This window comes from Helianthus annuus, chromosome 4, assembly GCF_002127325.2.
Source record: "Helianthus annuus cultivar XRQ/B chromosome 4, HanXRQr2.0-SUNRISE, whole genome shotgun sequence".
In the NCBI taxonomy this organism is placed as follows: Eukaryota; Viridiplantae; Streptophyta; class Magnoliopsida; order Asterales; family Asteraceae; genus Helianthus; species Helianthus annuus.
In genome coordinates this window covers 26,654,115-26,681,097 of record NC_035436.2, presented here as the reverse complement: position 1 = coordinate 26,681,097, position 26,983 = coordinate 26,654,115, and the positions used below count along the sequence as shown (strand labels likewise).

General features: G+C 35.7%; 1 long non-coding RNA gene across 1 annotated transcript; it reads right to left on the bottom strand.

Annotated features, from left to right (window-relative positions):
• Positions 1-1,600: 1,600 nt before the first annotated feature.
• On the bottom strand, positions 1,601-2,230 carry LOC110926735. The gene is made up of 2 exons (XR_002585385.2): positions 1,837-2,230; positions 1,601-1,763 (listed from the first exon to the last, which is right to left on the bottom strand). It is a non-coding gene; the product is annotated as an uncharacterized LOC110926735 (long non-coding RNA).
• Positions 2,231-26,983: the final 24,753 nt, after the last annotated feature.

Below are 26,983 nucleotides of genomic sequence, written 5' to 3'. Positions count from 1 at the left end.
TTCTATCAAGAACACACACATTAGAGAGTTTGCAATACTGATTTGTAAACCTTGTGCTTGTAACCGGAACCTTTCATTCGCATTAATACAAGTGGTGTTAATCGGTGAACCTTGTGTGTTTTGTGTTTATGCTTGTCTCAACTCGGTTGCATTCTAGCTTGGATTCCGCACTTGCTAGTGTGTTAATATAACAAGGTTAAGGTTTAACCTCATCCTCCGCGAGGGTCCTACAGAAAAGTAAGTCCGGATGTCGAACCCACAAGGACTCTAATGAATTACGTTAACGACTCTATTTAGACAAAAACACTGACACCACTAAACAATTGTTGTGTTTTAAGGGGGGTTTTTACTAAAATCCTAAAATTACAATTAAAATGGAATTAAACTAAGACACGAACGAAGACTAGGGTTTGATTCAGGTGAGATTAACGACTACCTAGACTTGAATCCAGTTTAACTATGAATGGACTTCTAACGGTATTATTGTTGTATGGAGCCGGGATCGTAAAATACTAAACCTTAAGGTATTTCAATGCTAAGGCTTCCCGACCCTTCTCAGGAAGAAACCTAGGAAACCCTACAAGGCTGTTGTGTATACCGACTGTTAGACTTCCTCTCAGTCCTCTAACGACTCTAAAAGTGCCCTAATACGACTATCTACCTCTCAGCGCGACAATCTAAGGCAATTCTAGGTTCTCACTTGGTTTACTAGACACAAATGCAATTAGGGAACTAAAACCGACTTCTCTCAAAATCTATCTTAGCTATATATTGCACCGAGACCTAATAACTAACTCGATCCTCTCAGCGACAAGTTAAGCAGAATATTTACTTCTAATTGTATTTTAATTACTGTTTCTAAGGCTATCGGCCGATTTACCCAAATATCACCCGAACCCGCAAGGATGCAAATAATCAACACAAATTTATTATGTGAAAGACATTCACCAAAATCTATGTGAAACAGTAAACAATCAACAACCAAAAGTAAATACGCACACGCACCAAATCAGAAATTCTAGAACACTTTACTTTTAGAAATCAATCCATAATCAAACAATAAAAACCGTTAAAAGATCCAAACGTTAATCAAACTATCATCTTGTCTAGGTAGTATCTAGGGTTTTAGCCAAGAAACATGTTGTTCATAATAAACAAATCAAGTTCAAAACAAGAATTCATCGGAAAGTATCGAAAACAAGAAATTAAAGAACACCGGGAGATAAAACCCGAACAATCTTCACTTTCACGCTCCAAGCTTCAACCGAATGATTCCCGCAAGCTAAAGCACTCCAAAATACTCAAAATCTCCTTTAAAATTCGCCCTAGGGTGTCTTGATTCGTAATTAGAGTTGTAAGTTAAGTTTCTTGGGAATAATCCTCAAAACCCTAGCTGAGAAACACTTTTCCCGGAAATCCAGGGCCTCGCACGACGCGAAGGGGGTGTCGCGTCACGCGGCGCCTCCTTGTCTTGATTTTATGATTTTTTATTCAGTTTCGATTTCCAGCTTCTCCGACGCGCGTACGAATCCCGGTTTTCTTCCAAATTGCTCGTTTTTACTCGTTTTTACTCGTTTTTCATCACTTTAAGCTACGGGACCTGAAATCAAAGCTTAACGTCAGCAGTATCGAAATTCTAACCTAAACTAGACTCAAAACAACTGAAAACTGACCAAAAGATACACTATAAACATATGTACTTTTCAGTACATCACGCAGCAAGGCATCACAGTCCAAGCCAATCCACCATTGCAAACATTATCCTTAATACGATAGGAATGCCGTTAATAGCCGGAAAACAAAAAAATGTAGCCGGAAAAGAGATCGGAAGATTACCTTAAAACCCTATCCAACACAGATCGGGTCGTGAAAACCACATGCAAAGCTAGATCGGGACTACGGTGACCTAAAAATTTCCGGAAACACCAGAGTCGCCACCAAAGGTTTCATCATCGTGGTCGTCTGCCTTGGTGGTGAACCGCCATGGAGTCCGACTCCTTAATTTGCTTTTTATGGATTATTTGTTACTTTGAGAGAAAATAAAAGACACACCGATCTACTGGCTAGATACCCTATCTTCGCCTGAAAACCGGTGTTCGGTGAACATATGCTTAGGTGGTGGTGGTGTTGTGGTTGTGATGTTGGGATTTGGGTATAAAAAATGTAAAGGGAAGAGTGAGAATGGGGATATAGAGAAAGCCAGAAAGGATATAATTACCGCAAGAGGCATCTGATAAATTTTCAATATTTTTATTTTGTATTCTAGCTAGATATTTATCTTAATTTATTCATTTAAAACCAAACGATAAAATATTATATTGTATATACGTTGAAAATAGGAGTGCAAATAAGCCGAGCGGCTCGCGAGCTACTTGAGATCGGCTCCAGAGAAAGCTCAAAACGAGCCGAGTCTTATTGAGCCCGAGCCGAGTTTGAGCCTAAAATACAGCTTGTTTGTTTATCGAGCCCGAGCTCGAGCCTCGCATGTGAAGCCCGTTAGGCTCGTCGAGCTTTATGGAGCCTTAGTGTAAACGAGCCGAGTCGAGCAGGGCTTATTCAAACTTGTTTACAAGCCGACCTCGAACCTAAAAATAAGCTAATTTATTCAATGAGCCCGAGCTTCACTGATCGAGCTCGCGAGCCTAAAAAGTCTATTATTCATATTATTTTTATTTAATATATTAATTAATAGATAATAAACGAGCCGAGCTCGAGCTTGAGAAAATACAAACGAGCCGGGATCGAGCCTTGAAAACAAAGCTCGAATCGAGCCGAGCTCGAGCCTGAGCTCTCATAAGTTAATCGAGCTCGAGCTCTAGCCTGGTCAAGCTAAGGCTTGGCTCGACTCGGCTCATTTGCACCCCTAGTTGAAAACAAAAAATATTTTAGAATCCGTTAGGTTTGCTGAAATCACATCTTTTATAATTTAAACTAATTTTTATTTTATTTATTATTACATCTTTTATAATTTAAACTATTTTTTTATTTTATTTATTATTTTTACTTGAAATCACTTCTTTTATAATTTAATTAATTTTTATTTTATTTATTATTACATCCTCAATAATTTAAACTAATTTTTATTTTGTTTATTATTAATTTGGTTTGATTAATCGTATTTGAATATTTTTCTTTTATTAACATTAATGGATTATCAATTATTAACTAATTTGATGGGCAACAGACTCTGTAATTTGAGGAGTACGGTAGCCAAATACAAAGTTCAAAAAAAAAATTTATGCCTATCTACGTTAATGTCATGAACGTAATGTGTGTCATAAAGAAAAAAACAAGTCCTGTAACGCACGGGCATCACCCGTTAACGTCATTATTGTAACGCATTTAATGAAGTTGCAAACGTGACGTTGCCTCCGCAACGTGTGACATGTGTAAAAATCAAGTGTATATATATATATACAGGGGACCGCTAGAATGAGAACCACCTCGAGTTGTAAGAACCGCGAGAACCACACCGTACGGGGCGAGGTGGACCAAATTTTTTTTTCAAAAACGTAGATGTATGTATTATAAAGACATTCGTAAAAAAAATTAAAAAAAAATGTCGTGCGTGTAGTTTTTTACACCACAAGTTTGTGGTTTACGAGTTACGGAACTCGTAAACCACAAACTTAGGGTGTAAAAAACTACACGCACGGCATTTTTCTTAAAATTATTTTTTTTACGAATGTGTTTATAATACATGCATCTACGTTTTTGAAAAAAAAAATGGTCCACCTCGACCGGGATCAAGTAGTTCTCGCGATTCTTACAACTCGAGGTGGTTCTCATTCTAGCAGCCCCATATATATATTAGTTTGGAGTAAATTACGTTTTTGGCCCCTGTGGTTATATCACTTTTACTATATTAGCCTAAAATAAAAATTTTTAACATATGTGCCCCTGTGGTCTCTATAACTAACTATTTTGGCCCCTAAGTCTAACCAAACCCCAAACTCTGGTTAATTATTACTCACATGACAGGACATGATGTCTAAAATGGTAATTTCTCCTCCCCTTTTTTAATGACACATATTAAAAACAAATTCTCATTTACACCACAAAACCCCTAAATTCCTTTCATCTTCACCAAGAAAACCCTCAAATCAAGCCTACTGGAATCATCTACCTTATCAATCACGTCATAGAGGTCTGAGCAGAGCCACTGTAGTAGTTATGGCGTCTGCTACTTCTCTCTCGATACTATCTTCATTTTCTCCATTTCAACCCCAAAAATTTAGACTCAACAACCTCCTCAAAATCAACCCAACAACAACACAATCTTCTTCATCTATCGAACAAGATGTCGGATCTCCAGAACGATTCCTACAAAACAATTCAATCGTAGATTACATGAGGTTTAAGAAAGGAGATTCCGGTGAGTTACAAACCGCCGTTGTTAGTTACAAGAAAAAGTTCCCATGGTCTCTTCTCCACCCCCTTTTTCAGATCAGTTTCTTTGATTGATTTCGGAAATAATATACATGTGGTTTACCCATCTTGCTATTTACATACCTGTTGATGGTAAGTTTTGTTTTGGTTTTGTTGGTTGATTTGGTTTCAACTATTCACATTGCAGATACAGAGTAAGTTTGGTTGATATGTTAATGCAGAAATTAGACTTTGATATTAAATTAATATGCAGTGTGTTGATCAGATGTTGGATTATTGGATTATGTGTTCATGTTTTGTATGCGAGTTATGTTGCTCAAAGATGGTTTTTTTATCTGTTATAAGTTTGGTTATGTGCCCCCATTGAATGGAATTCCAATGGCAGATTTGGGTTTTTTTTTTTTTTTTTGGAGAAGATGATGGGAATTTAGGGGTTTTGTGGTGTAAATGAGAATTAATATATTTTTAATATGTGCCAATAAAAGGGGAGGGGAAATTACCATATTAGACATCTTGTGCCTGTCATGTAAGTAAGAATTAACCAGAGTTTGAGGTTTAGTTAGACTCAGGGGCCAAAATAGTTAGTTATAGAGACCATGGGGGCACATATGTTAAAAATTCTTATTTTGGGCTAATATAGTAAAAGTGATATAACCACAGGGGCCAAAAATGTAATTTACTCTATTAGTTTGTGAACAACATCTTCATAGTGAACTATGTGACCAAATCAGGACCACTGATTTCCTTTTTAGTTGTTAAGGGTAGGATTGTAATTATACAATAAATTAGTTTTAGATCTTTATTTTAATTATTGAATTTTAGTTACACTTTTTATAACAACTCTCCTAAAATCCTTACAAACACCCCTGTACGTCTTAAAATACACCCTATATACGAAAAACAGCCCCGGAATACCTTTATTTCATTAAAAATCGAATAAAACAAAAATTCTATGGTCGCTCGCAGGGCGCGACACAGACCGGGAAGTCTGTCGTGGGCCACGACAGCTGGCCACCAGGCCGAGCCCTGAGCTGCCACGTGTCAGGACACGTGTCGAGACCCCGCTATAACTCAATAACCCTAAACCGCCTTTTTTGGCCCTTGCGGGCTGCGAAGGCCCCTGTTGTTTCTCTCGCGGGGCGCGAGAGCCCTCTGTTCCAGCATATAAATTGGGCGATCGAGATTCATTTCCAGGTCGTTCAAAATTCGACTTTCTCTCTCAAATTCTATACAATAGAAATTCCGCTCGGGCATTATACCCACTAATTGGCGAAGCTCTGCCTCGTTGTAAATATTATAACCTCGGTTACGTATTAATTACTCTGCCCGATTGATCTAGAGCTCCGTAATGTGAGTTAATCCTCTTTTTGTGAAACCTTTTATGAACTGTTTTTACAAAACCTCAAACATTATAATTAACAGTGATTGAGTATTTGTAAATCTACAATTATCGTCGGTATGTTGGGGTTTTCTATACATAACTTGTTACTATACTTTAAGTAGTAACATTACCACAAGTCAGGATTGACAGTACCGTGGGTGGTAACTAAAGTAGATGTAAACAAATGTAATTGTGGGTTGCCCTCAATGCTGTAAAATGATAAAACTTGTTTTGATTAAACTGGGATTTACTCGCTAATATTTCTTGCTGATAAAATCTTTTAAACACATGTTTCAGATAACTTAGTGTGAAGCCAATAAAAGCCAGCTGGAGAGCACTGAAGGCTTAGAATAGTGGCTATAAAAGTTACCTAATTAAAAAGGAGAATTGTTTTCAATAATTAGGGTTTATCCCTATAAATGTATTATAAATGAAAATCGGGTTTTGTCCCACTCGTTTATTATAAATGTATTATCAGTAAAACTTGGGTTTTATCCCATTTATCTATTTTAAACATTATGGTGTTTAACTCTGATAAAAATATTTCCTAACTATGGTCCTAATTAAAATTTCCGCTGCCAAATTTATAAACACCGATACCATCTGATGGGCTCGCGGCTCCCGCTCCCAGGGTGTGGTCAGGGGCTGTGACAGAAGGTGGTATCAGAGCTATGCCACTGGTTTAAGCTCTTTAGGTGTTCTTCCAATACCTAAACCTTAACCATTTATGTTAGGAAATCAATATCTTATGTGTTATTCTGTGAACCATAAAATCTTAATATGTCTATTATAATTTCTATGTCGTTTACCGAAATTTTGAATTCCCACTATATGTTACCCACATCTGTTATGCTATATTTAAAATTTTATGTATATATATAAATGGGTGATATAATAATGTTATGTCTTATCAATTCATATGATATATATATCATATATTTGTATGAATATAAAAATATAATATGAATTTTATAACATTATAATAATAGTACGATAGTAACATTAATATCTCCATATTAATTAATATACAATAACACAATTATACTTCGAATATAAATATTAAGATAATACAATTTATGTGTTATACCTAAATGATTCTATGTTATTTAAATTCTCAATATGTGTAACCCTATTTGTATCTTATAATTATATGATATATATATATATATATATTAATAATGTTATGATTGTGATATATTATATATATCATACTCATATGAATATGACTCATAATAAATCTTATAATCTTATGATGATATTATGATATTAGCATCAAAAATATAAGATAACACCCTTTAGGTAGGATGTCTTTTATGATTTATGATATAACCCAAAATTTTACTCGACTTAAGGGTATATGTTTGTCAAAGTTTTGATAAAACATATAATTATATTGATTTTGTTAAAATATAATGTTTTAGCATTGTTTAGATACAATAATTAAAAACAGGATTTTTATGATAACTCTATAAAAATATTATTCCATATGATTATATTATATCCACATAAGCACATATACATATAACATGGAAAATATAAAATATTTTACAAAACTGTATCTATGAAACATGAATATGTACAACAATTTGGTATTGTGTAATTAAATGATGTTAGTACATAATACCTATATATCAACAGGAATAGCATAAACTTATTTCTTAAATTATATGTAAGTCAGATGTATATATATTTTATATATAACTTGTATCAATATTATAAATGATATTTCATCCTTAAAGTAAAAATATGTACAAAAACATTTAGTACGATATAACTATATGGTTTAAAATATATGTACTATATTTCAAGAAGAAACAATTTTTATCATTTGATAAGTTTAATTCATTTCTTAAACTATATTTAAGTCATATATATATATATATATATAATATAGGGTAATGTTAGACAAAAAACCCTTAAATTTTTAGAAAACTCTGGAAACTCAAATCTCCTCCCATTTTTACCCAACCTCCCGACATTGTTTTTTTGAAAAAAATAACACATGTAATATACATGTTTTAAAGTGTTTGGGGCCAAAAAAAACAAAAAAGCGCCGAAGGGATTTTTTTTTAAAAAAATAAACAAATTTCAGCAATGTCCGGTTGCCTAACATGTGTTAGGCACAAAATACAGAAATTGCTGAAATTTTTTTTTTAAATCATCCCTTCGGCGTTTTTTTGATTTTTTTTGGCCCAAAACTCTTAAAAACATGTATATTACATGTGTTATTTTTTTCAAAAATGAATGTCGGGAGGTTGGGTTTTCTAGGGTTTTTTATATATATATATAGGGTTTTCTATATAGCCCTACCATGTATATATATATATAGGATTTGGATCATGAGTGAACAACTTCTTGAGAGTGAACTGAGTGAACTAATCTTGGCCCTTGATCATTTTTTTATTAAAAGGGTAAGATTGACATTCCCAAGTACTTTTAATTAAAATCCCTTAATTTTCTCCTCTCTTAACTCTCTCTCTCTCATTTTTAATTATTTCTCTATTATTTTAATTATAAGAGATTGAAGGGCTAATGTTTTTTTAAATAAACTGTTATGTTCCTTTTAAAAATAAATATTAAACCTAATTAAATTATGATTTTTTAACATATGTGTATACAGGTCAGTATATACAAGACTTATACACTTGTGTATTATTACATCTTGTTTTCACGGGTTAGTATAAACTAGATTTATACACTTGTGTATTATTCAAGTACATATGTGTATACGAGTCAGTATATACCAGACGTATACACCTGTGTATTATTCAAGTACATAGTGTATACATGTCGATATATCTTAGACTTATACACTTGTGTATTACTACATATTGTTTCCACTATACATCTTTTCATAAAACATTGATATAATACATATATGTATAGAGAATGTAATTAAATATTTTTAATTGTGTTCTAGCTGGAACAATATTTGATAATGTTTGTATTTTTTTTTAATTATTAAATATTAAGTTAGGTAATATGTGAGAATGATATATATATATATATGAGAATGATACTTCATTACTTAATAAATTAAGGATCAAATTTAGAAACGCTAGACTTTGTATTATCTATTTTAATTCTTTAATAAATAGATATAATAAATTAAGAATTAGAATCAAGTCCTAAGTATGTTATAACCAAAATGAGTCAACTTGTCAGTTAAAGATTAAATTGTTCTAAAAGAATCCAGAAAATTTGTATCTTTATTAAATTTATTCCTTTTGATGAATTTCTTTTTTTTTCCAAAATATTATGTTCAACAAATCTAATAAAAATTTATTTTGTTAATAAAAAGGAATAAACAAAGTTATGGGAATAAACAGGATAACTAATACTGTTGGTCCCTTGTTGATCGGGATCTTCCTGTTAATGAATGTCACACTATGATTGCTGTGCGGAATCCAGCAAATCATATACAGATACAGAAAGACATATGATTTCCATGTTCAACAGTCTGCAATTCAATTGAAATATATGACAAGATACAAGTTCCAGTTGATCACAGACTTCAGCTCTCTAGGTTACAGACAGATTCAAAAGTCCTAAATGAGCTGACCGAACTTCTATTTATAGGCAAGTCAGAATAAGCTAAGTGCTGTCCGATCGGTTAGGCTAACCGATCGGTTGGGTCACCCGATCGAACAGCTGTTCGATCGGTTAGGCTGTTCGATCGGCTAGGCCAGCCGATCGGCTTACAAAGCAGCACTTTTACAAAACAAACCCTATATTCTGATGCCTTATACATTAAACTATACAACTTTAACAAAATAAAGACTTTAAGCTGACGGAAGCTACAGACGTTTATGTACTAACAGACTCCCCCTCGGATGTAGCTGTAGTCCCTTCCAGCAAAGTCTTGATTACCTCCTGTTGCGTCTTCTATCTCGTGCCTTTTGTTTTCTCTTCTCTTCTCGTTCAGCTAACATTTGTCTTCTCTTATGTCTTCCCTCTGTTATCCACCAATTTCTGTACACTGGATCTCCATCTCTTTTTCTGTCCCACTTAGGGATCTTGTTCTCTTCAGACTCTATGGGTGTCTGATCAGTAGGAGGTACAAATCCAAGATTTCGTCTTCCTCTTTCAGCAGCTTTTCTCTGAATTTCCTTGGATCTTAAACTTCTCTTGTACACCTTTAGAAACTCATCAACCTCTAGTTCTCTCCATGAGGTTTTCCAGTTCTTACCAGAGTTGATTTCTTTAGCAAAACAGACATCAACTACACTCTGGTACTGCTGAGCAATGGCTTTGTCTTTCTTGTCATAGATTATCTTGTTGACAAACAAGCAATCTATGTCTTTCTTTGAGCAATTTACCAGCCACATCGGGTCTAGAATACAAATTTTCCTAGCTTCACCAGTGTCTTTATCGTACAAAGAGATCACAGCTTCAGCAGTAGAAGGATTATAGAACCATGCTTGAAATAAATCATAGAAATCCTGCTCAATAGCCCTTAAAGGCATGCTCTTCAAACATTTTGGCGGTTTGACATCAAGAGTAACGTCCTTCTCACCTTTAGCTGTATACTTCACAATTCTTTTAGGAAACTGTGGTTTCCAATCTGGATAATTGATCGTTGCTTGATACTTGATGTAATTCCACAGCTTCTGGTCTCTCTGTTTTACTTCAGGACCGTAGTAGAGTTGTTTAATATTCTTTGTAACCACCAATTCATCTACGTCCCACCAAGGTAAGGTAGCAAGATCAGAAATGCACCTGAAGTATTGAACACCTTGCTCTCTTCGAATTGCATAAACATTCAAGTCTTCCAGATACCCCCAAGAAAGAATATCACCCCAAGATAAGTCTTTATCATGAGTAAAATACTGTAGGGCTCTAAGAGGCTTTCTTTCCTTTGGCATTGATCTGAACCATTTCTTTCTCTCTTCAGCAGAAATTTCTCTTGGAACTGGTTCAGGCATATCAGCAGATGCAACTCTTTCTTCAATTTTTCTCTTCAATAATTCTGCATTCATGTCTTCAAATAACTCTGTGAATGTAGGAAATGCCATGTCTTCACCTTCATAGTGAAAATCTATTCTATCTTCTTCCGAATCTGAATCAGTCTCTATGGTCACATTATCATAAAATTCTGCTTCAAGTGGAAACTGTGGTTCAAAGTTTTTAATCGGAGACTCTGGGATTTCATCTTCGATATCAAATTTAAACTTCCCATCTTCTAACCCCAACTCCTCAAGCATTTCAGCTCTTGTTCTGATAATATCTACTTCTCCTTGATGATGTTCAGAAAGAGAAATAAAAGTAAATGTGAGTTGATGTACCTGATCACCGGATTGGTTTCCAGAAGATGACCCTTCACACTCTGCATCATCATTCTGTTCATTCACTTCATCATTCATAAGTTCATTTACTTTATCTTGAACAGATGGATCATTGATTAGCAAACCCGATGTGCCTTGATCATCATCATCATCATCAGGCTTATCATCATCATCGGATTTATCGTCTGCTTTATCATCTTTATCATCATCTTCATCTTCTTCCTCCCAAAAATCACTATCAGATTCTTCTTCCACTTCTCCTCTAGCTATCTTCCCTTGATACTTTAATTCAAAAAATCTTAACAGCTTGGCAGATTCTTCTTCACTATAGGGCACTCTATAGGCATTACCAACTAATACAAACTTGTCGGTAGAGTACTCCAGTAGTAATACTTCTTTAGCCTTTTTCTTTCTTTGTATAATTTGAACGTCTCTCAAAACATTCTCCGGAATAATAGGCTCTACAGATTCACCAACCATAATAAACTCTGGTTCATGAACTGCTTCATTTTCTGCTTCCACCATTTCTTCATCATTTACTGTAACATCTTGAGCATCCACCATTTCAATTTCTGGTTGAGAAGATGATCCACCTACCTCAAGTTGATTTTGTGAAGATCCAACAACTTCAACTTCTTCTGCTATACTTTTATTTTTCAGATTAGCTTCTTCAGCAAGCTGTCTTTCTCTTTCTTTCCTTCTTTCATTTGCCTTGATAATGTCAACTTGATCAAAAGCCTCGTGGATGTTCACCTTCAGATGTGCTTCAATCACAGCCGTAAGCATTTCCAGTTGCTTATCTTTCATCACCTTATCTGCTCTCATAGCTTCCATCTCTAGCTTCATTGCCTTCATTTCATTTGTCGAAGCTTCATTCATCTCATTTAAGAGTTGATTCAAAGTCTGATTGATATTCTGCAAATCTTTGACTTTGGCGTTCAATGCAGCAATTTCATCAGTAAGTGCACTAATAACTTCTGCATTATCTTTTATATCTTCCTTCATTTCATTCAATTTCTCATCTTTTGTAAGTACTGCATCCATTACGTCTTCATGCCGTTTCTCCAACTCATCAATCATTTCCTTCAACTTTATTTGCACAGCTTCGTTTTCTTCCTTTTCCTTTTCCAGGGCTTTAACTTTTTCTTCCAATTCTTTCATCTTTTGATCATGAAATAGGTCTCCTTCACTATCTGGTATATCTTTAAAGAAATCTCCAGTAGCACCACCAAGGCTATCAAAATCTAAGTTGAAATAATCTGTCTTTCGTTGTGATGATTCTGGAATATCATGACGATCAGATGTTTGTTTAGCAGATTTGACTCCGGTGATCTCCACATAATCATCATAAGAAGTTTGTGTTTCAATTGGAATTTCTGTTAAAGGAACTTCTTTTGGTATTTCAACCACAAGACTAGTTTCAGCAGAGTCCTGTTTCTTCTTCCCTTCCTTCTCTTTTTGTGATTTAGCATTCTGTTTCTTTGCTCTAACCACTCTTGGAATATCACCACTGCGAGTAGCTTTTCTTTTCTTTCTGTTTTTCTGGGAATCCTCAGGATTGTACGGTGAATCTTCATCTTCAGAATTCTTTCTTTTCTTTAAAGGTCTTTTCTTCAGATGTACCTTTCCTTTTCCCACTGTCTCTTTGACCAGTTCAGATTCAGATAAAGTTTCTTCTGAATCTTCATTACTGGAGTTCTTTTGAGCTTCCTCTTCTTGACCAACTTTCTTTTGAGCTTGTGCTTGTTCAGCCTCTTCATGCTTTTTAAAATAGCTTTCCAAAGTCTCTTTTAAACCAACACCTTTATCAACCACCTCCCTCGGTTCTATGACAGGTTCATCAATTAGCTTTCTTTGAGGTTCTTCAGAAGACCCTGCAAAAACAATTATTTAAAGCAAAATTAGTAACAATTTTCATAACATAATCTAAGAATCATATAGCTCCCCCTATCACTGTACCCTTTGCTGTTTCTTTAATTACAACCACAGGGGTCGACTTTGGTGTTCTCTTTCTCTTTCCATCTTTTATACACCACCATCTGGTTTTCTTTTCAATCATTTCACTCATCTTATTGTCTTCATTGTCTGAATCACTATTATCATGTCTCCATTTATCATTTTCAGGAGCTACATATGCTTCATCCTTTAATGCACAGATCAACTCTTTTGTTTTAGCATCCTTCTCCTTTGTGATTCTCTGAATAGCAGTCTTATTCACTTCAGCCATTGCCATAATATCATCATTATTCTTTGGCAAATCCTTAACTTTGTCATCCAAGATCATCATAATGAATCTTGGGTACATAATGTATTTGTCTCTCCCGGCTAAGCAATTTTCTTTTAAAAATTCAAAAATCACTTGTGAAATATTGTATTTCCTGTTCAGCACAATACTTACAACAATGTTCATTATGTAGTCAGACACCTCATCATAGGCTCCCTTTCTGTGAGATAGGGAATGCACTAAGCAATGCATTAAGTATCTGTATTGACTCGAGAAACTCCTTTTGAACATTTTTCCGTTGATGTGTGAAGAGAATCCCAATCTACACCATAGCCCTTTAGCAAGACGTTCTGACATGATCGTTGGATCATTGTCAGAATCTTGTAAATCAAGAACCCTTCTTATGTCCTCTACTCCAAACACTACTTCAACATCAATATCCTTGTTGTTTTCATCTTTCTTCTTGACTACTGCATGAATTTTATTATTCTTTTCTTCAAACCTTGCAGTGTCCCAAAATCTTCTAACATGAGATTCATAAACTATTGTTGTATCAGACAACGCCTTAGCAATTCTGCTTTTTCTTAAGCACTCAGCCATTTTTTCTGCTTCTGTTCCTTTTGTAGAGACCTCATCAATTGCACTTGGAACATTGTGTCCTTTGTTAGTGTCTTTTCCTCGTCCCTGTGAAAAATTTAAACATTAGATATAGAGACTTGAAACACTTGAAACATTTAGAGTGAAAGAACAGTGAATCGAATGGCTTGTTCGATCGAATAGTATTTGCTGTTCTATCGAATAGGAATGATGTGTTGAAAGAACCTTTGCTGTTCGATCGGCTGGTCTGATCGATCGAGTGGTCTACTCGATCGGCTAGCAAAATACTGTTCGATCGATTAGCAAAAAAACTATGCAAGATATCTAAGGTCATCAAACAATGCTGTTCGAACGGTTAGCAAAATGCTGTTCGATCGGCTAGTATAATACTGTTCGATCGGCTAGCAGAATGCTGTTCGATCGGCTAGCAGAATGCTGTTCGATCGGCTAGTAAAATACTGTTCGATCGGCTAGCAGAATGCTGTTCGATCGGCTAGTAAAATACTGTTCGATCGGCTAGCAGAATGCTGTTCGATCGATTAGCAAAAAACTATGCAAGATATCTAAGGTCATCAAACAATGCTGTTCGAACGGTTAGCAAAATGCTGTTCGATCGGCTAGTAAAATACTGTTCGATCGGCTAGCAAATGACTAAACAAAAACAACATACATCAGATTCATTCTAACACTTTAAACAATGACAAAATATATCATGGCACACATTTCAAGGCAGAAAAACAAAAGATTTAAACATTATTCATAAATGAAAACATGATGCTGTTCGTTCGGCTGGTCTAGCCGATCGGCTAGCACCATCTTCATCATGAAGAACATTCAAATAATCATGAAGAACAAACTAACAGATATCTCAAAATTGAACATAGATTATTATTCTTCCTGATATCGACATCAAAACCTTGTTATCATTTTCTCTAAAAACAACCTAAAATCTGTTCAAATCTTCATCTAAAGTTCCGACTGACGTCACTTTCAATCTTAGATCTATCAAGATTAATTAAGATTTTGCAAAAATTAAACCGGTAAACTTGTAGATCAGGCAATTCCGATCAAAACCCTATTCTCAGAATCATCTAACTCTATCTTAATCTTTCCTAATCTTGATTTTTCTAACCGACTCAATGAAGAACATCAAACAGTTAAGAACATGAATGAAATCACTGATTCAAAGATTTAATAACATACCTTTACCATTTGTGATGATGAGTGAGCCAACAACACAAATTTGAAATGAAAAAGAAATCAGGAATCTTCAAGAACAATGAATCGAGTAGCAGTCTGTTCGAACGGAAATGAAAAAGTTTTCTAGAAGCCTTGACTGCCTATTTATAGGTATGACTTGATCGGTTGGCCTAACCGATCGGCTAGCCTAGCCGATCGGCTAGTCTGTTCGAACCAAAGATCATGACCTCTTTACTCGAATAATCTTTTGACCCTTTTTCTGATTTTGAACCTTTTCATATTTTAACAGTGAGTGAGAAATCCATTTAAGCATCTAGGTCCAAGTTAATGACCCTAGAAACTTAATTCGTCTACCAAGTTCAACTTAATGACCTTGGTTGACCTGAAGCAAAACACACTGATTGTTTTTCAAAGATTTTCTTGAAAATTTACAAGTTACAAATTAATGAACTTGTATTTTGATGTTTCAAAACTCTCTGTTTGTGATTAGCTCCCAACTCGCCTTTTCAGTACAGGATCAACTTTCTGCATTTGCATCAGACTGTGAATCTGATGATACGCTTTCTACCTTGGTTTGTCAAAAATAAAGTAGAAATGTAAAATATATTTTTGTATTTTCAATGCATGAAATAGATCAAAAGAATACTGAAATATTGAATGAAAGTAAATCTTATTTACAAACCTCTTTGTGAGTTTGTGTAAGAGGATCATATCAGTTCATGAGACAAATCATTAGCACCGTTAAGCTTTTAATCGTTTTAAGTTCTAAACGATTCACCTTGATTGACGATATAGTTGTCCTCTTAAATTTTCACACAATTTTCAATCTATTCAGGATACGATTTAGATGTTTTAGGAACTTAGCTCAATTCATGTGTCCCACCTCTTGAATATACTCCCGTATCCAGAATCTCAATATTCAGTCTTACAGGCAAGAATTACTACAATGATGTCTGTACATAATTTAGGGGTTAAATGCGAGAACTGAGGGATCTCAGGTCAGAACTTCCGTTCAGCAGAGAGATATCAGCTTCGACTTAGCAGTGTGTCCCCTTTAGAGGATCTTTTTAGCTACAACAGATGATTATCAATTTTATTGTCTAATCACTGAGGGCTAGAATGCTATGTTTCAAGCATTTACAGCAAAGCATTATCCAGGGACTAGGTCAGAACTACCGTTCAGCAGAAGTCCCGGAATAATACCCCAGACATCATAGAGTATTAACACCTAGTATATCAGAATACGAGACCTTTCAAACGAGATTTCAGGGGTTACCTATATATCCAAGTAGTGTTCCCCACAAATTTCGCAAGTTTGAAATTTTAGGTTTATATCCCGAATAAATCTACTAAATGTACGAAAACCTATCGTCACATCATTAGTGAGACCGTTTATCACATTTGACATTACATTTCTTTAGCATGCTGTGATAGTCCACTGATGTACTATCATTTCCTCTTTTATCAACAAAACTCATTTTTGCTTTTTCAATGTTTTTGGTATTTTGAAAATTTTATCATGTTTTTGGCTTTTTGAATTTTTACTGTTTTTGTCTTTTCTAAAAAGATATATTTACAATATTTACAAATATTTCTATCTCCCCCTAAAGACCAAAACATGTAAAAAGACGACAAACCATTGCAGATTGTTTATCATCATCATCCACAGTGATTTCTGCATCAACGCTAACAATTCCATCAACCACTGAAAAGAGCATCATACCATTTAGTTTTAAAAGATATTTAAAACGATTTCTGTCAAAAGCTTTGGTATGCAGATCAGCTTTTTGCTCATCAGTGTGGATTTTCTCAATTCGTATCAACTTTTTCTCGAAGCAGTCGCGAATAAAGTGATGACGAATTTCTATATGTTTTGTTTTAGCGTGATGTACCGGATTTTTAGTTATGTTAATTGCAGCCTCGTTATCAACAAAAATAGGAGTGTTAAGAAACTGCAAACCGTAATCGCGCATTTGTTGCTGTATCCACAGGATTTGAGAACAGCAGCTGCTTGCAGATACGTATTCTGCTTCACATGTGGATAGCGCAACAGATGTTTGTTTCTTGCACTGCCAGGTGACCAAGCGAGGTCCAAAGAACTGGCATCCTGCAGTTGTTGATTTCGCATTTTGTTTGCAGCATCCGAAATCCGAGTCGGAATACCCCTCAAGTGTGAAATCGCCTTTTCTAGGATACCATAACCCCAATGATGGAGTTCCTTTCAGGTATCGTAGTATCCTTTTCACAATGATTAAGTGCGATGCTCTAGGGTTAGATTGAAATCTTGCTGCGAGGCATGTTGGGTACATAATGTCGGGCCGAGAAGCAGTTAGATACATCAAGGAACCAATCATGGATCGATATAGTCGTTCGTCTGCCCTGTCTCCGGTGAGATCTGGGTGAATCCCATGATTTGTTGCTAGTGGGGTTGCAGCAGATGAAGAATCTGACATTCCGAATTTCTCTAGAATATCATGGACGTACTTCGTCTGGTGTATGAAAATTCCTTCAGGAAGCTGATCAACTTGTAATCCTAAAAAGAATTTCATTTCCCCCATTGACGACATTTCGAATTTCTGCTTCATCACTTGCTCAAAATCTTTGCACAAGTTTTCGTTGGTTGACCCGAAAATTATGTCATCCACATAAATCTGAACTATCAGCAAGTGACCATCGACAATCTTTGTGAAAAGAGTAGCATCAATTGTTCCCCGGATGAAGTTATTGGCTAGCAAGTGCTGCGACAAAGTCTCATACCAGGCTCTCGGGGCCTGGTGCAAGCCATATAAAGCTTTATCCAAAAGATACACTTTGTTTGAGTGATGTGGATCGACAAACCCCGGCGGCTGTCCCACATATACTTCCTCTTTCACTTTGCCATATAGAAAGGCCGACTTTACATCAAGCTGATACACTTTGAAATTCTTCCATGATGCAAATGCTAGAAAGATCCTGATGGCTTCAAGTCTTGCTACAGGAGCATATACCTCTGTAAAATCAATTCCCTCCTGTTGACTGAAACCTTGAACGACGAGCCGAGCTTTGTTTCTGACTACTACTCCTCTGTCGTCCCTTTTACACTTAAACACCCATTTGGTATTTATTTTCCGATGACCTTCAGGTAGATCCACCAGCTTCCAAACTTTCAACTTTTCAAATTGATTCAATTCTTCCTGCATCGCGTTGACCCAGGAATCCTCAGTAAGTGCCTCTTTGTATGTGCGAGGTTCTATCTGCGAAATAAAACAACACAGTGAGAATTCATCTTGTAAAGACTTTACTGAAGAATAAAAACTTGAAAGGCCCTGATCAAGTTGACGTCTGGTGCGAACTCCTGATTGCAAATCTCCTATAATCTGTTCCTCTGGATGATACGAAAGAGTTCGAGGCATCACTTCTTCTGGAACATCTACATTTCCTTCTAGATTTGTAACATTCTGTTCAGCATCCTGCTCACTAACTTGGTTTGTTTGACTTGATACCTGGATTTGCTCCCCCTCAAGATCTGAATCATTATCATCAAACATTGGCATATTTTCAGCTTCTTGATTATCATTTACCACTGACTGATTACCAGGAGCAACTTCATCCTCATGATCACCAGTATTGCTAGGACCTGCTTCATTGTCATTTGATGTTTCACTAGATCTTCTCGTATATTCTGCTGGAAATCTGAGCGATGATTCATATTCTCGAAAAACATCCAGCTCATCAAAGAAATCTTCTTCTTCTTCAGATTCTTTTCTCATGTCAAACGATCCCCAAAGTCTATCATAGTTATAACGCCATGAATCACCAGGATTTTGAGGTGGCATAGTATAACCCTGACATTCAACATTTGCTGCTTCAATAATACGCTTCTCATTTGGAACAAAGACTCTCCGTGTAGGACCTGAATAACCAACAAAGATTCCTTCAAAGCTCTTTGTACCAAACTTCCCATTAGGCTCTATAACCGTGCATGGTGATCCAAACGGTTCTAGATATTTCAAATTCGGCTTGCGTTTATTGATTAGCTCAAAACACGTCTTGTTGAACTTCTTCACAGTAAGAACTCTGTTGAGAGTATAGCATGCAGCAGAAACAGCTTCAGCCCAGAAATTGATTGGTAACTTGGAATCTGCAAGCATTGTTCTGGCTGTCTCGATTAGCGTCCGGTTCTTGCGTTCTGCAACTCCATTTTGCTGAGGAGTATACGGAGCACTAAACTCATGCAGTATACCTCTTTCATCACAGTATTCCTCCATCTTACTGTTTTTGAACTCAGTACCATTGTCACTTCGAATTCTACAAATCGGTCTCTGGTACAGATTCTCAATTTTCTTAAACAAAACCACCAAACTATCAAAAGTTTCGTCTTTCGTCTTCAAGAACATGACCCACGAAAATCTGGAGTAGTCATCAGTCACGACCAAACAGTAAGAATCTCCTGTTATACTTTTAACATTCACTGGACCGAACAAATCCATGTGAAGTCTTTCCAAAGGTCTCGAAACTGAATTGACTTGTTTTGTAGGGTGTGACTTTTTCTTCTGTTTACCTCTGACACAGCTTATGCACTCCCCTTCCAGATGAAAACCTTTAATATTTACTCCGGTGACCAAGTCGTTATGCACTAAGTGATTCATTTGCCTTAGATGAATATGCCCCATCTTTCTGTGCCATAACCTTGACTCCTTTTCCGTTGCTCTGGACACAAAACAATGAGCCTGACCCGTGGTTGTAGTAGCAACGCTCATGTCCAACACGTACAGATCGTTGACTCTTGGTGCCCTCATGATGATCCACTCTTCAGGTATCACAAATCCCGGTTTCAAGATTAAACATTCTTTGTCGGTGAAATAAGTAGTGTACATCCTGTCACAGATCTGGGAGATACTCAGCAGGTTGTTCTCCAGCTCAGCGATGTAGTTAACTCTCTCAAACGTGATAATACCATTTGATAATGTTCCTTCACCTATGATCCTGCCTCCTTGATTACCCGCAAAACCCACATAGCCACCATTAATGTCATTCACATCATACAGCAATGCGGTCTTCCCTATCATATGCCTTGAAGCTCCACTATCCATTATCCACCTGGATACAAGTTTTGGAAGATCCTGCACATAACAAATCATCATTTAAACAACTTTCAAGAAAGATGCCGATTCATGCTTCGCAATCCAGGAAGCTCCGGCAATTCAAATTGTTTAATCAAACATGGAGTCCACCCAGGCCTTATCAGCCTTAGGGACAACCGTGACTTTTGCAACTTGAATTTTGAAATTCTTTGAATTAAGAGGTGGAAAATTTGCATCATAATCAATTGTCATTGATTCTTCAGCGTTTTTCACCTCAGGAATTGAGACCTTCTTCTCAATTTTTGTTACAACCTTTGGTTTCCACACTTGTTTAGTTTCAGCACCCCGCTTATAAAATTTTTCTTGTTTAGGTACCAACTTCTTCACGTGTTTAGATTTTTCTTTCAAATTGTTAGTTTGAACAACTTTCTTCTCAACATACATCGGTGCTTTTCCCTTTTTGTCATCTTTTCTTTGTTGAACCTTCACAATTTCAGTCTTAGGTTTTACAACAGTACACTTTCGTGCAATATGACCCATTCGATTACATTTGAAGCAAGTTCGAGTATCAACTACTTGACTTGTGCCTTCAGACTGAATTTGTGAAGCTTTCTTCTCAAAAAATTCTTTGTTAGATTTTGAAAAAATTTTCTGTTCTTCCTCAGCAAGTGAACTTGAGCTGTTCACAAATGTTTTCTTTTTGACATATCTTTTATTTTGATCAAATCTTTTCTGATATGATTTACCCCCCTGATAACCACCTGACCAATTTCTGTTGTTATTGTTATAACCACGTGATGGATAGGCAGTTTTCCTGTTATGAACCTTTTCGACCTTTCGAGTGTTTACTGTTGACAACTCGACTTCAATCAATTTAAAAACTTTTGCCAATTTGTTCAGATTCACATTCTCTAATGGAAACTCAGAATCCGAAAACAACTTATCCGATCCTGACATCTTGTACATGACAAGATCAGATTCATCATGTAAGTTGCTTTTGGATTTCTGTTTCGGAATGTATTTGTCTAGAAAACAACCATCCTCCTCAGAAGTGTCACAATCTGGTTTAAGCACATTATCCACCACACTTTTCACCACATCATTTTGGACACCCTCGTCATTGGAAGACGTGAACGTGACATCAATACTCTCAGGGAAAGTAACATCATTTTCTTCTTCAATTTCCACCAAACTAGACTGCTTTTTCGTGTAGTTGTCTAAGATTGGCGGTGGAACTCTGTGAAACCCTACACCTTTTCCATCCGAAAACACATCCTCACCAGCTTTGTTTTTCCCTATGGGTTTAGGAACTATGTGCTGCAAAACAAAGCTAGCTGAGCTATAGCTGTTTAATTTTAACTGGATTCTTTCATTTTCAATTTCACTTTCTTGAACCTTCAGTTTTAATTTTGCTATCTCATCCAGTTGTTTGTTGATTGTTTCCTCTTTTATTATCAAAACAGCTCTTAAATGCTCGTTTTCCTTAGTTGTTTTTCCATTTCTATCATCACTATCTTTAACGACAATTTTCAATTTTTCAAATTTTTCAACAACATTTCTGCTTTCAAGAAGAATTTTGTCATGATCAGCTTTAATTTTCTGGTTTTCAGTTTTTAATTCTTTTATTTGTTCAGCTGATTCTTTTGACTCTTTGTCACAATCAAGAATTTGATTTTCAAGTTTTCTAACATTATTTGTCAGATTCTTGATTTTCTCCCCATTGAGGTATGTGACTGTTGTACAAAAGTTGCATTGTTTATTACAACTTTTGCAATCAGCATTGCAATTGTTTTTGTTACCTGACACAGTTGATGACTTAGTTTGACTGACCTGTTTCTTTGACTCAGAATTAGGAGTAGAATCTACCTCAAGTGCTTTGACAGCAAGCACTTTATCAGCCATTTCTCTCAAGTTTTCAGCTGTCATCTCCTGTGCAGTGTTGATCAACCCGGTGTCAATTTTCACAGGTTCTTCTATCTTCTCCTTTTCTCTTCTTTCTTTCTCTCTTTCTTCCTCGATCATTTTCGATGTTGGTGTACCCCACCATTTGTGTTGCCAGTACTCATCCTCTTCTTTGTATTCTTGGATAATGGCTTCAATGTCTATCTTCTTGTAGTCGACAGCAATGTTACCATATTCATCCAAATAACACTCTCTATCTGGATCCCATCGGTTTGCACGTGTTGCTTCCTCATAAACACCTGAGAGTCGGATGATCTTTGCTTCAGCAACCATTTTTCGATATTCGTACTTTTGTTGTTCTGTACGATTATCCTTCCATTGAATTGGTTCATTATGACTCGCCATAAAAGCATAACCAATAGCATCATCTTCAGGTAATACTTCCTTACTCCAATCATATCCTTCATCATCGTAAATCACTGCCAAGGCTCTAGATTTTCCTTTGTTGTCTTCAGATTGCTTTATTCTTGGCGGTTCGGACTTATTCTGATGATAGATAGCTTTCTTGTAGAAGTCATCCTTGAATGGATTCTCAGATTCTTCAACATATGCATTTCTGCATTCTCGTTTGAAGTGGCCTTTCTGTTTGCACTTGAAACACTTCACCTTTGATTTATCAAATCCCAGCTTTGTTGAAGGACCACCGATTGTTTTTCTTCCCGTTATCTCCATAAAGCGTTGTGCACGTCGCACTGCACTCGCCATTGCCCATTGGATATCAATTAACTCCATCTCTTCGGGATCTATCTGATCATAGTCTTCTTTCGTCAGATTAGTATTCCCAATCTTTCCAGCAATCAGCCCCTCATATGATTCTAGCACAGATGCTAGAAACACCATCTGTTGCTTCACAGATTCTTCATCAAAGTTTTGTGCATTCTTCAGATCAACAGCAATATTACATGAGAACTTTGAATCAGAACGATTTGTCGAGGTAGTAGGAATAGAAGTAGACCCACTATGATATCCACTGTGACTTTCTTTGTTTGAGTTGCTTTGATTTTCTTTAGGAGCTGGAGATATGTTTTCGGCAGAAAATGCAGTTTTCGGTGATGAGGCTTTGGGCATCAAACTTTTGGGATAGTATAGTTCTGGATTTTGTTGATATGAATGATTGACTTTGTACGTTTTCTTTAATTCTAGCTCATGGCTTTCCAGTCGTTCAATCACTACATCTGGTTTTAGTTCTTCTGGAGGAATGGTGTTTTTCAACATCAAAGCATAGTACCTCCAGTCCATTTCATCTGGTAAAGAATCGAACAGTTTATCAACTATCTCCTCATCAGGATATTTGATATCATGACGTGCAAGTTCCAATTTAAGATGACCAAAACGTTCGATCATTTTGCAAACTGACTCATTTTTGAAACAACTGAACATATCAAACTCCTTTTTTAGTAGTTTAGTTTTGTTCTTTAAGATTTCTTTACTTCCCAGACATTTCTTTCCCAGTTTATCCCACAAATCTTTGGCGTTGGTGTAGCTGATTAGTGAAATAATATCTTCCCTGACAGATTGAAATAGTAGTGCTACACATTTCTGTTCAGCAACGAATAGATCAATCTCTTCATTACTTCTCAATACTTCACCATTGTTTTTACCCGCAGCATACCCACTTTTCATGCTTTTCCAGCTGGGGAAAGCAAACGCCATCAACCATTCTTCAAATTTTATTGCCCATCTTGTATAATCTTCAATAGCCATTAACTTTGGAGGACGATTAAAAGTTCCAAACGCGCTTTCTGATTCCCATGCTTCCTTCCTTTTCTCTTTGATTTGATTTGTGCTGATATTGTTTGATGTAGAATCATCATTTTCTGGATTTCCTGATCCTCCTGAGCTTACGGTGAAACCATACATATCACTAAAAGGGTTTGTGAATATGTCATCCATTTTGAATGTTCCTGTAAAATCAGACAAACACTTAGAAAAATTTTGACTTCTTAAAAACGCTTAACACTAACACTTGGATCGAACAGGGTAGTCGATCGAGTAGTGTGTTCGATCGAGCAGCTTAGCCGATCGGTTAGACAAATGCTGTTCGATCGATCAGCTGTTCGATCGAATAGGAATCTAGTAAACTTCAAACTTCCTTTTAACAACAATGCAGTCCGATCGATCAGCTGTTCGATCAGATTACCAAGATGATGTCAGCAATAACTTCCAAAATATCTTTGAACGGTTATCTCTTTCAAATTGATGACATCAGCAAACGAATGAATATGCTAATCGATTCGACCAGCTGACATCAGCAAGTTCATGCAGTTTTTCATTGAAATTGTTCAATTTTAACACGAATTTGTTTGAATCTGATTATGAAACTTAGTAGGATTGTAAAATTTGAGATTCCGAACCGATTGATAGTAATTTTATCAAGTTTTATCCATTGAATCTGTTTTAATTTTGAGTTTTTCAAGTTTTATGATGAAAAAGATGAAGAACGGAGAGAAATATGAGAAAGATAGAGTAGATCTGCAAGTTTTCCGGTGAAAACTATATCAGAAACAAATTTCCGATGAAATTTGTTCTTCACAATGCAATCTTCGCTTGAATTCAGTTGAATCTCTCTTCAAATCTACAAGAATTTGACTGAAATCGATGAACTATGTCTTCTGGTATCTTCAATCAACATCCATAGCTCTGATACCACTTGTTGGTCCCTTGTTGATCGGGATCTTCCTGTTAATGAATGTCACACTATGATTGCTGTGCGGAATCCAGCAAATCATATACAGATACAGAAAGACATATGATTTCCATGTTCAACAGTCTGCAATTCAATTGAAATATATGACAAGATACAAGTTCCAGTTGATCACAGACTTCAGCTCTCTAGGTTACAGACAGATTCAAAAGTCCTAAATGAGCTGACCGAACTTCTATTTATAGGCAAGTCAGAATAAGCTAAGTGCTGTCCGGTCGGTTAGGCTAACCGATCGGTTGGGTCACCCGATCGAACAGCTGTTCGATCGGTTAGGCTGTTCGATCGGCTAGGCCAGCCGATCGGCTTACAAAGCAGCACTTTTACAAAACAAACCCTATATTCTGATGCCTTATACATTAAACTATACAACTTTAACAAAATAAAGACTTTAAGCTGACGGAAGCTACAGACGTTTATGTACTAACAAATACAATTAGTTATGTAATTGGATTCTTATGAATTAGTATTATATGTATATATTACAGAAAATTTTAAAAACTTTATATTTATACGTATGTATATGCAAGACACAAATTTCTTGATAATATATACAATATAATAATCAAATACCTTCTGCAGAAAAATAAGCTTTTATATATGATTGAAGAAACAAACCTACGTGTTTACCCAGAGTCTCTCCAAATGATTTTTCGAACCATTAATCATAATTAACCCAAAAGAAACCCTAAGGACATACGGGTTAGCACCAAGGGAAAGATGGTAGAATCAATGGCGGGGAATCTAAGAATCTTATATATACCTTTAATTCTAGCCACAGTCACAACCACAGCTTCCACCAAACAACCCGAATATGTATCCAATTAGGAGCCCTGAGAATATAAAACCATTATTAGTAAAACACCGAGCCTGTAATCTAGAATAAAAGCTCGTCCGTAACTGCCATAAAAGAAAACAACACATAATATATTATAGGTAGAGGATCCTGTACAAAGTGGAACTTTTGTGAGAAGTGTGAGAAATAATTTGGGAATGACAAGTGTCCTTTATCCTAATTAATTCAAAAGGGTATATTAGTAATTTGACATTCTTATCATTTAATTGATTTCCAATATAACTGCCAAAAAAAAAACTGGCGATGAGTTTTTATAGGGATTGAATCGAATTTTGAATTAGGAGAAATTTTAGGAAACATATTTGTTTTTAGGATTTTATACATCTGATTATTTTATCTTCTTCATCATCTTTTAATCGCAACATCTTTTAATCATACATTGTTCATGGCGTGGTGTTTTAAACATCTGGATATATTGTTTATGGTGTGGTGTTTTAAACATCTGGAGACATTGACTATGATTCAAGTCATGGTGTTTTATCTGGAGACATTGTTCATGGCGTGGTGTTTAAACATCTGGAGACATTATTCATGGCGTGGTGTTTTAAACATCTGGAGACATTGACTATGATTCAAGTCATGGTGTTTTATCTGACTTGAATTCTAGATAAAACACCATGACTTGAATCATAGTCAATGTTTCCAGATGTTTTAAAACACCACGCCATGAACAATGTCTCCAGATGTTTAAAACACCACACCATGAACAATGTCTCCAGATAAAACACCATGACTTGAATCATAGTCATGGTGTTTTAAAATCTGGGAATGTTTTGTGTTGATTGTCCAGATAAAATACCATGACTTGAATCATAGTCATGGTGTTTTAAAATCTGGGAATGTTTTGTATTGAATCATAGTCATGTTTTGTATTGAACAATGTCTCCAGATAAAACACCATGACTTGAATCATAGTCAATTTATGCAGACGTTTTAAAACACCACGCCATGAATGAATCTGATTACATTTCTTCTAAACGTAAAACACCACGCCTTGAATCTTATATAAAACAAAGAGGCTTCCGATTTAGATCTTGGTTATTAATTCCGATATTTAAGGAAAAATGAGTGAATGTAGGTGTTTTTGGTTGTGTAGGATACGGTTACCATATTTGAAACATTGAAAATGACACTATTGCCCTTCAATTTTACATGAGGCCCCTCTAATTAAAACACAATTTACATTTTTCTACCCTATTGATCTCAACCATTAGATCAAATATCCAATGGTTTAAAACACTTCTTACCCTTCTCACATTTTAAACATTTTTTACCATATCCCTACCCATATTTTATATATCTACTTCCTTATATTTTGTTGAAAT